At 37.6% G+C, this 11,785-nt stretch overlaps 1 long non-coding RNA gene across 1 annotated transcript; it reads right to left on the reverse strand.

Moving 5' to 3' along the window:
• Nucleotides 1-1,030: 1,030 nt before the first annotated feature.
• Nucleotides 1,031-4,869, reverse strand: LOC103456763 (uncharacterized). Its single transcript, XR_532317.2, has 3 exons — nt 4,438-4,869; nt 2,139-2,380; nt 1,031-1,637 (listed from the first exon to the last, which is right to left on the reverse strand). It is a non-coding gene; the product is annotated as an uncharacterized LOC103456763 (long non-coding RNA).
• Between the last annotated feature and the right edge of the window lie 6,916 nt (nt 4,870-11,785).

Consider the following 11,785-nt stretch of genomic DNA (forward strand, 5'->3'; position numbering starts at 1 on the left):
ATACCAACAGGAAATAACTGTTTGACATTGCTTTACTGTACTTTTAACACTGTAGCATACATAATTAGATTTTTTTTTTTTTAAATGTTGAAAAATTCTGCTGCATGACTCACATCGGCATGCTTAAAGCCTGAAGTGAAGCTATGTTCTGATTGATTCTTTTAATTTGACCACCTTGAGAAATTGTAGTTCATTCCTCATAAACTTAGCAATCAGGGACAAAAATCAAACATGGAGAACCAATATTTAGCTTTATACTTTCTACTTATGCTACCCAGATCAACTGGAACATGTTGAAGTGTAGTTTTTCTTTCTTTTGGTTTTGTTTAAATTTCTTTCCAATTCATGTAAAGCACATTGAACTGCCTTGCTGCTGAAAATGTGCAACTAAAATCGCAAATGTGCAAATAAAACTACATTACAATTACTCAAAATTCATAATGTAACACAATGATTTAGAAAAGAATGTGTTTAGTTCATACCAATCTTGAAATGAAAGTAGTTGGTTATTAATATTTGCTCTTTCAGCCTGTGTTGAAAGAGTGACTTTCTAAGAAAACAAACTGTTCACTTCAAACTGAATCATTAAAATAGTTGAATACGGAACAAAATATTTAGATAATTTTTTTGTCCATGTAGCCCAGCTCTATTTGTGAGGTAGTCCTTTAGTTACCCTGGACAGGTCGCCAGTCTGTCACAGGGCAACACAGAACAACCATACACACACACACACACACACACACACACACACACACACACACACACACACACACACACACCTAGGGACAATTTGGAGAGGCCAATTAACCTGACAGTCATGTTCTTTGACTGTGGGAGGAAACCGGAGTACCTGGGGAAAACCCACGCATGCACAGGGAGAACATGGAGACTCCATGCAGAAAGACCGGGGCCAGGAATTGAACCCAGAACCTTCTTGCTGCAAGGCAACAGCTCTACCAACTGTGGCACTGTGCAGCCCCTGCATTTGTTTTAAATTCATTGTGTAAATGCTTCAAAATCATAGGAATATTTTTATGGACAAAAGTAAGAAATTGTGTTTAATTTTTTTGATATAGACTGTCAGAAATCATCTTTGATCAGCTGGTACAGAGTCCTTTGTGGTGAAGGGAAATCGAGTTTTGAAACTGATTGATGTGCTTCGGATGTTTCTGCCTAACAGCTGGGAGTTTGAGAGGATGTGGTGGTTTTAGTTTTCCGCAGAGAGGCAGAGCAGAGTGTTGCTGTGGGAAGTATTTATTAGATTGCAGAGATGGATGCAAGGGGAAAGATTTCATGGAAGCTAAAAGCTACAAAACCACGCCTCGGTTAATGAGATTTCTCCAAAACGGCGCCACTAATACACTTTCAACAACGCTCTGGTCACTTCCATCAGACAATCACACATCACAACCAACCTCAGGAAAATCACTGAGTTACCGACTTCTGCTTTATTTATTTGCAGTTTGTAACTCTCTCTATCAGGATGCTGATAGGTTTATATCATCCATCCTCAGCTCGTTCTGACACAGTAAGAGGATTACAGGCACACACTGTTGCCATTTTCTGATGATGGATTAATCCGAAACATGCCGCCGGTGCAGAGCTGGCTCATAGTGATGATTATAATGATGTAACCGCTGGAGGAAGGAAAAAAAAAAAAACGGATGAGTTTGACAATGTGCCACTTTTTCAGAGTTTGGCACGCAGACCAACAAAGAGCCCAGTAACATCAGCAGCCCTGCAAGTATAAAACTCTCATTGTGCACTCAACCAGTTGTCAGAGGAAAGAGAGGGAAAAAATGAACCCAATCACCCCCAAACACTGGCAGATGTGCTGCAACACTTAGCTCACTCTCCCGGCGCTCGCTCCGACACTTCTCAGGCATGTCACAAGTTTTCTGCAAGAAAATACCTGCGAAAAGCAGCCCTCCTCATCCAGTCATCCAGTTCAGGTTACAAATCAGAACAAGCGACTCCTCAAGCAAGTGTTTTTCTGTTACAGAGCCGCCACTGTGTCTGAAATAGTCCACTTCGTGTCAAAGATCATTTACATTGTGATGCATTCAAAAAACAACAACAACAAACAGCGGCGGAGTCCAGCAGCGTCACACGAGAGCGTTGAAACCCCAGCTACCTACCTGACAGGTGGGAGTTACGGCTGAGTGTTTCCGCTCTTCAGTGTCCTTTGGGGAATCACTCCAACGCGCTGCCATCACTTATTCCAAACCACAAAGTGGGGAGAGGTCCTTCAGAGCCCACATTGACGTGAGGAGGATGAAGCCCCAAGAAAACAACAGAAAATAGAAAAAGAAGGGGGGGGAAATAAAAAGATCCTAATCCACACCGTCCACTTTCTTCATGTCGATCGGTGGCCGCAAATCTGCAGATTGACAACAGGCAGGAATCAGTCAAAGCTAACCTCAAACTGGATGTCAGTTTGTGCTAAGTGCAGACTGTTTCGTAAAGCATTTCTAAAATATTCAAAAGAAAATGCAGCTGAAATATCAAACCGCAATGCTACTTTATACGTATACCTTTATCTAACATTTGTAAAGCGGCCATTCATTTCTTAGAGCTGATTGGCTGAACCTCCAGATTTAAGGAAGACCATAGATGTTAGCTACTAGCTCAGTGCATTTAAAAGCTGCAGTTTGTAACTTTTTTTTTTTTAATAAAAGCATATATAAAATGTCACCATGTTTTGACAGTTTAATATGTGTCATAAAATCTGTGAAAATATTGATGTCCTCCAACTCTTACCAGAACTACTATTGACGTCTGAAGAAATGCACAGAGCCTGGTCAAAAACAACCAATCAGAGCCAGGAGTCGGGTCTGAGCGCTGTCAATCAACCTCATGTACGCACAGCTCAATGTGATAACGGTGGAAAAATAACTTACCGTTGGCCATGCTAGCTAGACTGAGCAGGCAGAAGCTGAAGTGGGGGAACAGTGAACACAAGCCTGTTTGACAACACTAAGACCCACCTCCTGGTTCTGATTGGTTGTTTCTAGATAGCACTGGGAGACGGCAGAGGAGCTGAATCTCTTCACAGATTACCTGTCTCATATTACACTGTTACTGTATATAAAATTTAATATTTTTTATAAAGTTGCGTACTGCAGCTTTAAGAGGTATGTCATATATTTTGATCAGCTGATTCGCACATGAGAAACCAATCATATCCAACTCTACAAGGATCTAAAAATAAATTGTTGTTTTGTCATGAGACAAGGTTGACTGATGAACCCGTCCACCAGGTCACGTCTGCATGTGCACTTCTAACCCAAAAGTTGCCAACTTTGTTGCCATGTTTAGCGACTTTTCAGGCAAAAGCAAAAAGATTTGTATCGACACAATATTGGACCAAACTTTTATATTGGTGCATTCAGAGTTGGACCCCAGACCACCATGGGTCCCCTAAGAGCACTAAACTAGCATGATAAAAAAAAACATTTAAAATAGCATTGAACAAAATGTTGTTAAACATGGAAAACAATTTTTTTTATTATTTTTCTAGTTGTTACACAAATAATAAGTTGATTTCTTCCTGCTGTTGGTTGCTGCCACTGCTGGGGAAATATCAAACTTATTAACTTGTTTACTGGAAATGTGGCATTTATCTGTAGATTTTACTTTCAAATAAATGAAATGACATGGCACGCTTAAATACCACACTGCATTTCAAAATCTTTTAGTTTTCTGCTTCTGTAAGGTTAAATAAAAATCAACACCCATAACAACACTGACATATTGTAAGCTAATTACAAATTATGCTAACGATAATAGGCATGTTAGTTTAGAAATGATAAATAATCTGGTGTTCACATGTTGGTATGGGGGGCCCCCAATGAAAATCTGCTTAGGGCCCCAAAAAGTCTTGGGCCAGCCCTGGTTGCATCCCCAAAATATAATATTTTTATTAGCATTTAATACAATATTGAATACTCTACACAGATAAGTGAATTTGTGGGATTTTCTTTTATTAATTTAACTACCTTTGAAAACAATTTCTGTTTTATTTTCCTGCTAAAGTGATGATAGAGGGGCGCGATGGCAGGTGCACAGGATGTTTTTATTTAATTTGTGAATAATTTCAAAATAAAAATGCCCGTCAGGTAAAATGTTTTTGAAAACATGCGGAACAGGGCCGTAAATGTCGATTTAAAGGGAAAGTCGTGATTCTCTATGAGAGGAAAGTGAACAAACAAGGACAGCACGAAAACAGCCATTATAATTCAAACCACAACCACGGGATGCAAAACCCAGCTTCCTGAAATAGCAACCAAGCAGCTGTTAGGATCCTTATTATTAATATTATTTTTGTTTTAACCGATGCTTCAATTAATCTACATCTCAATGGAGCAGCTATGTTCATAGCTGAGGAAAAAATACAAGGACAGACAGGTTGTTGTTATAACTGGGAGCAAAACCTACCTGTTACAAATCATGAATAACAGAGTGAAAAAAACACGATATCCATGGTTGTGATGAGAGTAAAGCTGTTCCCAGATCCCTCCGTCAATCCACGGATGGGTTAAAAGGGCTGTCAGGAGATTACAAAGCGGGATATTCAGTCTCTTTTCAGCGGCACACTGACTGACCGCTGCTGCCGCTCGCTACCTGTTAGGAAAAACAGGCTGGAAAAAACACGGTAAACGCCCCTCACTAAGCATTTCTCCGCGAAAGGGGCGCCGAGAAAATGTAACCAGTGGTCCTCATTCATGTCCGTCCATTTGAGAAATCCAATTCGAGGCAAAAAATCACCCCCTCCCGAAGAAAAATTGAGACAAAAAGTACTCCTCCGTCCTCCCGTTTGGCGGCGCGACAATCTGAACTACCAACTGACGAATCTCCCGACCCGGCTACAGCTCCGCCCCCTTTCTACTTGCCTCCTGGCAGCACGCTGTCCAATCAGAGGGCGGGTTTAAATTTGGAATTGAGAAGCGGACCAATGGGAGAAGTTCTTACATAACGGATTCAGTAAAGGGTGGAAGCTGGTTTATTCTGGTCGCCAGCTGAAAATCACTGCTTTACATTGTTTACGTTGGTGCTGGGGCCAAAACATGCGGTTTTAGCACACATTGCATTTTTTTATGCATTGAAAAATATTACCTCAGACAAATATACTATTGGTTTTAAAAAGTACTTTTTATATATGCATTATTGTTTCTGTATTCATGCATTTCTGCACTAAAAACAGAAAAGTCCCCTACTGAATTTACGAAATTACAATGGCTATGCAGTGTTTTGGGAAAGTAAATGTAGCTTTTGAACATTTTCATACTTCTGCATCATGTTGACACCACTATTCATTTGGAAGACAGCAGTATGCAGTGTTTTGTTCCAAATATACCATTTCATTGGATACACCAACACAAAGCAGTGATAAATTTAGAACGTAAAAAGTACAAATGCTGTATTATATTTTGGGCATGCTTTTCTTCAGAGGGGACAGCAAAGTTTTCTGACCTGAGATAGATGGATTGTGCTAAATACACAGCAGTTCTGGAAGAAAACCCTATGCTGAAAAATAATCGAGACTGAACTGAAATTTCACCTTCAAGGATTATTGCAACCTTTATTAAAATAGTTTAGATGAAGACATTATGGTATTTTTATGGTATATTATGGTATTTTAAGGACACAAATGACAATAACTGATATAAGTAACAAAAGATAACAAAATAAAGCAAGACAATTGAGTAAATAGAGTAGAATATGCAGAATTTTTACTGATGTTACAGTAGAGATACTTCATAATGAAAGTAAAGAGTACATTGTAATAAAAATACTCATAAAAGTTACTCAAGTAAATGTAATTGAGTACATGTAAATAGTTACTATCCAACTCTGCTTCTGTGACAGCTGAGAGTATGAATACTTTCTGAACAATACATCTGACAAGATCTGTATGACACATTTGCTCCATTTAACCCCTCGTTGCCACACATTAGCTGTTGCAGTTTTCCACCTTTAAAGCACACGAATCACTATATCATCATAAAAAAACACTCACTCAAAGATGCTGAGCTTTCCAACTTTCCGACATTCAGCCAGTGAATCATATCTACCTCTCCATTACCAACTGTACCGTAGCGCACATGGACTCCACCAGGGCATGAAGAAATCCCAGGATGATCCACGCAAAGACAAAGCCCTGCAGAGTTCGGTTTGCTGGCTTCTCCTGCAGCACAATAGAAGGTCGGACAATAGGACGAAGCTTTCCCGGTTCCAGAGAGGACCTATTGTCTACAGAGCTTGTGCGCTCTCATCCAGACAATGGAGAAGTTCATCTGATGGATGTGGGTCTCTGCATTAAGTGATGGTAAACATGAGGTGCAGACTCATTTAAGCAACCTGCTCGTTAAGCTCTGCAGAAGCAGAACTTGTGCTCGTCGTTTCCCAGCATCCTCTTGGATTACATGTGTGCATAAAAATTCTTCCAGAAACCATAAAAGCTTTTACTGGTTTATAGCCATGCAGCCGCCTCCTCCTATTCCCAATTTGGGAGGAAGATTCCCAACTTTTCTGTAGCTTTTGCTCCAAATATACAGAGAAGCAGGCAGAGTATCAAAAACTGTACTCAAGTACTTCAACATATTTTTTCCTGAAAGTACTAGGAATGGACCAGTTTTACCCTAAGACCGAATGTTCAGAACTTTGACAAATATATATTGTTTTTTTGTACACCACAAAATGCAAAAATAAATGGAAAAACATTTAATTCCTCAACCAAAACTACTTATTGGTATTAAATTAATAATGATCAAAATAAACTAATATTTAAGTTAAAATTCCAAATCAATTTCGCTCAGTATAAAATGTATGAAACTTTTTTTAAAAAGCTGCATATGTGCGTGTATCTTTTTGGTTAAAACATGTCTGGTCTTTCATTGAAGTTACTCACAGTGGGTAGAGTATGCAGAAATTTTACTCAAGTAAGAGCAGTGATACTTCAACATATTTTTACTCAAACGACATGTACAAAGTAATCATCGTCAAAGTTAATCAAGTAAGAGTAAAACGTATTTGGTAAAAAGTCTACTCAAGTACTGAGTAACTAATCAAAACATAAATTATTTAATATTAAAAAATTACATCCGAGCAAAATATTAAATTCTGTGGAAATGTTGATAATTTAAGAAATAAATGAAAAATGATTCATATAAATAATTATAAACAGAAATCAGGCAAAAGATAAAAATTGCCTTTTTTTATATATATAAAACTTATGAAACTTTAACAAATACTGCAAGTGTATGTCTGGTGAATATTAGGTTAAAACAAGATTGTTTTTTTATTCAGTGAAGTTATTCTTAGTGTGTAGAGTGTCCAGAAATTTTACTTAAGAGTAATACTTCATTAAAAAAAATACTCAAGTAAAAAATATTCTTAAAAGTACATTTTTCCAACAAGTTACTCAGCTGAGTAAATCTAAGTAATTCCTGCCCAACTCAGGCAGCCAGCAGATTACCAGCTCTTCCATGGCAGAAAAATGTTTGGCTGGATTAGGACATTACATGAAGATGAACACAAGTTCAAAGCCAGGCTGGGCTTGGATTAGGACAGGTGGAAATTACTTTGCATGTTACGTCTTTATTTCTTCTTTTGTTAAATTTTTTTGTGGAAGAAGGCCTCTCTGTCCCATCCTCATCAGATGCTCATGTACAGCCGCTCTATAGGGATTTTTCTTAACCTGTGGTTTAGTTTAAGGGTTAAGAGGATGAGGATCACTACAGACTCCTGGTTGTGTAAGTGGATCTGGCACTGAGTTGGATGACTGGACGAAACGCAGCCTCAAACCCAAGTGACGCTGCAGAGGATGTTCTTTCTATTTGTAAACCATGGTACACCAATGAAGTAAAAATATGGTTTGACTTCAGAAGGTCAAATTCTTGTAGTTTCGCATTAGCAGCAAAGAAAATATTTGACAACCCCAATTGGAAAGATCAATACTCTAATAGGCTATAATATGGTATATGATAATCTAGTTGATATTATTGATAATTGATTTATGAAATAATTTATAAAAAATAAAATAAATAACAAGGGTCCAGCATTGATTTTACCTGGTTAAAATGAATGTGGTTAATCAGATAATTTAACAATGCTGCGATCACATTATATTACAATATATGTAGTTCCTTTCAAATTAATAAGATTCTGGTGACTGGCAGAGCAAATTCGCGTAGCTTTTACGTAGGCTACATGTCCGTCTAAGCTAGCGGATAAAGGCTACATCAGCTAAGCTAATGTTGCTAGTTCGTCAGCAAGTACTACAGCAAATATGATATTTATCTTAGTATTACACAGAGGAGGATAGAGTATTCAAAAATTGTGATCGCGTAATGTTGTAATATACTTATATTGTTGAAAAGTTGGACAGAAAATGGCGAGAGCTAGTTCTAAGCTTGTGGCTTGTTTATTGTCGTCATAGCAACTGACGCAACCGTTAGTTACGTATCTGCCAAGATGGCTGTCAGCTACAAAGTTCTTGGAAGTGTGACACATATCAGAGAACTACCTCTTTGCTTTGACTATTTTATTTAAAAAAAAAAAAAAAAGCAGAAGAAATGTTTGATATTCCTAAAAATTGTCCTTGCTTTTTGGGATTATTTTGTCCACACTTTTTCCAGTGTTGGGATTTTTAATACACAAAACAATACTTTTGATAAATCCTTTTAAAATTGGCCCATTAGATTTTTATTTTTTTTACCAAAAACTCAGTCCAAGATGTTTTTAATACTTACCAGACCTGAGATGTCATATTTCCAGTAAAACTGTGTGTTTCTTAAAATTTCTAATCCAACCAGACCTGATTAGGTCTACAGATTAAATATGCTTTATGTGTTGTTCTGTTGAGGTGAAATCAAATCCCAGCTCTCCATCTGTAACCACCGGCTTCATATGTCAAAAGCTGGGATGTGTGGCCATTCAACTGGACAATCCCGGTTTTGTTCCTTTTGTGCTGGTCGCAGTTTACCTGTAGTACACTTTTCCGGACCCGGCCCCAGCCTCTGTTCCCCCGGCGAAGCTCCACAAAGCTGCAGCATGAGAAACCTGCCGAGCTTTTTGTCTGCTCTCGCTTTCACCAAACCCTGGCTCAAGGCGACAGACAATGGCTGCCGAGTTCCCAAGGCAATGCAGGGGGCATTAGTGCTGGGATAAGTTAACAACTACCAACAAGTGCTGATGTTTTATGATAAGGATACATGGGGTTTCAGTTGGTGGTACAATGTGGGTCTTTGTTGCCCAGACAGCACAGACAGAAAGAAACAGAAAGCAGCATCATTTCCTACTGGTTTTTAATCATGTTCTTCTGCACCTTAATGTGAACTGAATAAAAGATAGAAGCTCACTGACATTCAGGATATTCTAAAGTCTATAAGCAATTTCCCCTTGGGAATCAATAAAGCATAGTTCTCGCGTGAAGTCACAATTACGGGAACGTTGTAGCTGGCAGCCATCTTGGTAGGTACAGCAACTAACTGTCATGACAGTTACTGTGGAGTTGCTATGACAATAAACAAGCCACAAGCTTAAAACTAGCTATTGCCTTATTCCTATCTAACTTAACAAAATAAGTACATTACAACTACTATACTAATATCAGATCTTTACTGTAGTTCTTACAAACTAGCAAAATTAGCTTATCTAATGTAGCTTTTATCTACAAGCTAAGGCAAACATGTAGCCTACCTGTATGTTATGACATATTCGTTATTCACACAAAGAGTTTGTACGCCCTTTACAAAGTCGTTGAAACACTGTTTAGTTCCTCCTTGGCATACGCACTCTTTGTGCTCAATAGGTAGTGAACTATTGAACTATGGTTCAATAGTTCAATGACAATAGGAGGAGACAGTTTGTCTCCTACAGTGGACAAACTGTAGGAGAGGCAGTTTGTCCACGCTGTATACATTTCCTGTCTCAGTCTCTTACCGGTCGATCCAGACAGCAAAGATTTTGTTAATATACATCTTTCTCCTGCACATTAGTCAAAACGTAAGTTTTCTGTCCTTTTGTTTGGTCTGAAAGGCATGGTTCATATGATTTGCACTGCACTGCACTACCAAGATGGCGTGGATCACTTCTGGCTCAAACTTGTCAACCCCACGGTATGTATTCTATTCTATGTCAGGCAAAGATGTATAGAGTCAAAATGTTTAAACTAGGGACTTCAAACTTCCCTGAAGGTTTTGAATTTTCCAAGTAGCAGCCCATTAATCAGGTCATTTATCTTAGAGAGGCAGTGTAGAGCAGTTGAACTGTTATCTTTGGTTTGGAGACATGTTTTTTAATGCAAGATAAAGGTATAGTAGCATACTTGCCAACTACTGTATTACCTACACCTTTGCGTTCAGTTTTTTTACTTTATGTGGCAATTAATTGAGAAAGAGAAACGGTCCAGAGTCGAGTGTAGGATAGAAGATGCACGTTATGCGGTTCTGATTTGAAGAATAAACACTCAACCAGCTCCTTAAGTTAGTAGTGTGATCTTCTAATTCAACACTTACATGATGTGCTGGAAGGCGAAGATGTGATGAAAAAACAAAGCGGAGGTTTTAACAGATTAAAATAACATGATAGCAAAAGACATGATGCCAAAGAGTCAAAGATTATTTAAACTCAAGTGAAGTGATTTATGTTTTTATTTTTAAATTAAGGCAACATTTTTCTTGTACTGAAATTATGTCTTTAAATCATACTGCTTTCCAGTAAGAAAGGTTTAAGTTTTGACATTTTAGTATTTACACCCTTTTCTCCAATGACCCAAGAAACAAGCAAAAAAGCCTTCTTGTGTCAAACTAATTATTTTTCTGCAGAAACAGGTTGACATAAACGACATAAAAATGATGGCTTTAATTTGTTTGCAGCTAAATCTGTCAGTTTCATTCCAAGCTCCAGGAAAAGGCAGCTAAAAGTTGAAACTAGCTTGAATAAAGTGGCGTAAAGATGGCAGTTTGAGGACAACGCCCACTGTGTTTTCCATGAGTCAGAGTGGGAATCATCCAACGGTGAGGATGCCAAGGTCCATAAGCTCCCTCCATCTGTCACCCATGTCCTCTTGTAGTGAACAGCTTTTCTTTCTTCATATTTTTGGTCCCTGCGTTCACCTCGACAAAGAATTAGCGATCCAATTTTAGCATAATTTTGTATTCTAAGTAGGCAGAGTATCCAAAAATTATATTCAAATAAGAGTAGCACTACTTCAACATAGTTTTAGTCTTGTAAAAGTAAAAAGTATCCATCCAAGAATTACTTTATAGTAAAAAAAAAAGTATTTGATAGAAAGCCTGCTTAAGTAACGGATCAAACTATCATTACATATGTAAAAATTACACCGTAAGACACACCCAAATATAAGATTAAATGGAAATTTTAAGGACAAAGAATGACATAATTCATATAAGTTGCAAAAATTTATATTTTTAGTCATTAAATTGTAGGATTTTTTTCAAAGTTGTCCATCTCAATGGGCATTAGGAATTGTCTTATTGTATACTATTACCATGCAATGTATAAAAAGGTATCTGTAAGCATTTTATAACTTGAGATTTTACAATTAATTTATTTTATTGTTATATGAGTATAATCTCACTTTGTTAAAGGGGAATAAGAGTTAACTCAATAAATATGTAGATAAATGAAGGGGTTAATATCAACATTTGTTTGATAATCTGACAAAAAGCCTGTCACAATAAATCAATCAATAAAGAATGATAAATTAAAACACGCTCAATAATTTACATTTATTGTTTCTCTTTATACCAAAAATTAG

This window comes from Poecilia reticulata, linkage group LG20 (assembly GCF_000633615.1).
Source record: "Poecilia reticulata strain Guanapo linkage group LG20, Guppy_female_1.0+MT, whole genome shotgun sequence".
Lineage (NCBI taxonomy): Eukaryota > Metazoa > Chordata > Actinopteri > Cyprinodontiformes > Poeciliidae > Poecilia > Poecilia reticulata.